The sequence below is a fragment of the Crocodylus porosus genome, unplaced genomic scaffold (genome assembly GCF_001723895.1).
Source record: "Crocodylus porosus isolate Cpor-Errol unplaced genomic scaffold, CroPor_comp1, whole genome shotgun sequence".
NCBI lineage: Eukaryota > Metazoa > Chordata > Crocodylia > Crocodylidae > Crocodylus > Crocodylus porosus.
The window spans coordinates 89,343,709-89,347,481 of record NW_017728918.1 but is presented as its reverse complement, the minus strand read 5'-3'; the positions used below and the strand labels follow the sequence as shown (position 1 = coordinate 89,347,481).

Sequence of the window (3,773 nt, the reverse complement as noted above, 5' to 3'; positions counted from 1 at the left end):
GTAGATAACTGCACTTCAGTAATAAATTCCTATTTGTAGTTTAAATCTGAATAAATTTGTAAAAAGGTTTAGGATTCTTCTGAACTGAAACACTATAATTACTGAATCATTATCACAAATATCTTGTTTTTGTAGGTGAATCTAACCAATTATGCTTTTGAAAATGTGGGTTTTCATGTTCTTCACCAGCGTTTTCCTCTGTTTACCTCTCGAGTTTTGTCTGATTGGTTTGACAACAAGACGGACATCTACAGGTAATTGATCTGATTGATGAGGAATTCATCATCATTTTTAATGTACATTTTTAATGTACATTTTTAAGTACATTTTTCAACTTAAGGTGAATCCACCCTCAGACAGGAGTACAGTGAAAAAATAACAAAGCTAGCCACTGGCACATGGAGCTCTGCACAGACTGATTTGCCCTGTTTTTTCAACTGCACTGCAACCAGAAGTGTGGATCTGCCCCCACTGTAGTGTTGCTTTCCTTATGAAAAAGTAACCGTGAGATACAGCATGCATTTATTTATTTATTGTATTTTATTCATGTTGAAGAAGTATAGACTGCTCTTTTTTTAATCCTTCACATTTAATGTAGTAAGTGGCATTTACCGAAGGCTTTTAACAAAGTATCCCTACTATTCAAGCTTTCACTGTCTACTTTAGTTGACTAATATTTGACACAGCCTATCCACCAAGTCAGGCATTTGATTAAAAAAAAATAAACCTCTGAACTATAAAATGCATTCTTTTATAATATAAACTTGTGTACTTTAAATATTAAGTCTGATTAGATGTTTGAGGCCTCATTGGACTAGATGCATTCACTAGTATTTTTGACTTGTGATATGTGTGTTTTATATAGGGTCAAAAGGTATGTGTTATATATGATCTATATATAGTACAGACCACAATAATACTAAAGTACTGACTTGATACTATTCCATGATATTTCTATTTTGTTCTTTTTTTATAACGCGACTACTTTTTGAAGGTGACTGCAATAAATATTATTTTTAAATTTATAAACAAACATGCCATACTGTAAACATACAAGGCTACCTCTGTACTTCATGGAGACTGTAGACATCACTTTATAGCCAAACCACAGTTAGCTTTTACAAGTGGATGAAACAAATATAGTAATAATTAGCCAGGGTAATAATTCCTGTCCTGTCCCCTCTACACAGATTTTCTTGCCCTTGGTGAGAAGGAAAAGGAGACTTGGAAAAAAGACTTCATCCTCCCACTGATTCGCAAACTTCATAGCAATAAGAACAATTAAAGCAAACAAGAACAAAAGATTCTTTGGACTTAAGGTTTCTAAAAGTCCACTATTGAGTTAAAATTTTAAATTAGCCAGTTGGAAACGGGCCTCAAATTCTGTTCATGCATCCCTTCTTTCAGGACTTTTTAGGAAATATATAATGAATATATAATCCTTTTAAAGATCCATGTGGGTGTACACACACAACTTAGAAAGAGATTTTAAATGGTCTTTCTATGTCCTCAACTTGCAGAACCACAAACTTTCATATATTATAACGTAATTTTATAAGCATATCTTGTAGGAAACTCTGTTTTCCAGTCTGCAAACTTCATCCATAAATGTATGCAATTTGAGTAGATGGTGGCAGTGCTTATACATGTGATTAGACTTCCTAGCTGGACTCTTCATAACCTATATGCTTTCTTTAACAGATGGAAGATGGTTGATCATTACATTAGCCGGGTCCGTGGGAATCTCCAGTTGTTAGAACAGCTGGATTTGATTGGCAGAACCAGTGAAATGGCCAGGCTTTTTGGAATCCAATTTTTGCATGTATTAACGAGAGGTTCCCAGGTAAGATTAAAAACTTCCTTTATGCTTCTCAGAAACGTTGTGTGAAGTTTGTTTTACTCCTTTAGTGGTATATATTTACTTTTTTTTCTTGTTGTGTGCAAAGGATCATATTATACAACAGAAGATTTAAAATATTAAGTAAAAAATAATAAAGGAATTCAAATGCCAGAATGAATCTATTGAACAGTCTGTGTAATAAGCATGTAACTTAGCAGTGCCTATAGTAAAAGTTGTCCAAAGTGTATCCTTTTCACAGAATGCCTTCAGTGACGTAATGAATTTTGCTGTATAAGCTCAGGTAAGGATTTTAATGAACCAGCTGCATGGATGGCACTTCTATGGGCTGAAATTTTCCTGTTTTGTCTTTGCCTGAAAATGGAAATGAAAGTTTTTCGGAAGGATGGTTAAGCATACTCAAGAAGATTTGAGAGGGTAATCTTGTGCGGAGATTTGTCGAATATATTTTACATTACACATTCTCATGAGGTAGAGCACTAAAGAAAGATGTGCAACCAGAGGCCAGGGATTTGCTAGAGCAGGGGCGGGCAATTTTTTTGGCTAGGGGTGCTGCTTAACAAGTTTGGTGAGCTGTTGAAGGCTGCAGGGTGGCTCTGCCTCTTGACAAGCACCCTGCCCCCTGGTCACCATTTTAAGACCAGAAGTCCCACCACTTAATCTCTGACCTTTGCCACTGGAAGTCCCTCCCCTTGCTCTGGAAGTACTCCTTTTGTGAAAGGGGTTTGCCATCTTGGAACCAAAAAAAAAAATCAAATGATGTACTAAAAATCAAACATCTGTAATAACGTATTTTAATTTTATTTTAAAAAAATGTTTTCATCGGGGGGGGGGTGTAAATAAATAAAAAAAGTGACTCCATAATAGCTCAAAATGTAGTCTTACTCTTGTATATTGAGGGGGGTGTGGTTGGGTATGGGGTTTGTGGGTATGCAAGGGAAAATTTGGTTGTGGAGTTTGCAGGGGAGGGTTTGAGGGTATGGTGGGATATGCATGGGAGCCCCCTGTGCGCACCCCTCTGAGCCAGTCAGCACCTGCCCCCACCTTGCAACAAGGCAGAGCCCACGTGCCCTGTGGTGCCTCCCTGCCAGTGCCACTAGCGCACAGCCCCAGCACACCCTGTGCTCACTTCACACTGCCCAGCCCTGGCACATTCTGCCAGCCCTGGCCATGCAGCGGAGCTGGGGTGGCTCCTTGCAGCTGCTGCTGCTTCTGGCCCCAGCCCCGTGTTAGCAACAGAGACCAGCACACACAGAGCCTGACTCCATGTGCACCCCACTGCTCCGGGCTTGCCCATCTGGGCTGAGCAGCAGCAGCTGAGCAATGCAGGGGAAATGCAGCCCCTCTCCCTCACCACTTCCAGGCAGTTCTTGGTGTGGTCTCCCAGAGCCCGTGCAGCACTGCTCTATGTCTCCATCACCACCACCTCTGGTCTGCCCTGCGGCTGCTCTGCAGTGTCACCAATGCCACGCTGGGCATCCCAGAGGCAGTGGTGACAGAGGTGCAGGGCAGCCTGGTGTGTTGTGGGCTCCAGGCGGCTGCACCAAGAACTGCCCGGCATCAGCAAAAGAAAGAGGGCGCTTTTCACCTGCACCAAGCAACAGTTTCTGCCTAGCTGCTGCCACTGCTCAGCCCAGATGAGTGAGCATGGAGCAGGTGCTGGGGCCCAGGCTCAGCAGTAGTGGTACAGGAGAGAAACTGATCCTTAGCATGGGGTAAAAGCATGCCCACCACCACCACCACCCCAGGCACTTACTTGTGTAGCTGCCGAGAGCCCACATAGTGCTGCCCTGTGTCTGCTCTGGTTTGCCACTGTTGCCCCACCAGGTAACATGGAGGTGACTGACATACCATATACAGAAGGCACCCCAGCACACTTATACCAGGAAGCTCCTAAGGCGGCAAGGGGGGGGGG

At 42.1% G+C, this 3,773-nt stretch overlaps 1 protein-coding gene across 1 annotated transcript in view; it reads left to right on the top strand.

Annotated features, from left to right (window-relative positions):
* The window catches only part of REV3L (REV3 like, DNA directed polymerase zeta catalytic subunit), a 209,484-nt gene that overhangs the window by 176,105 nt on the left and 29,606 nt on the right, over positions 1-3,773 (top strand). The gene's annotated exons all lie outside the window — the stretch shown is intronic.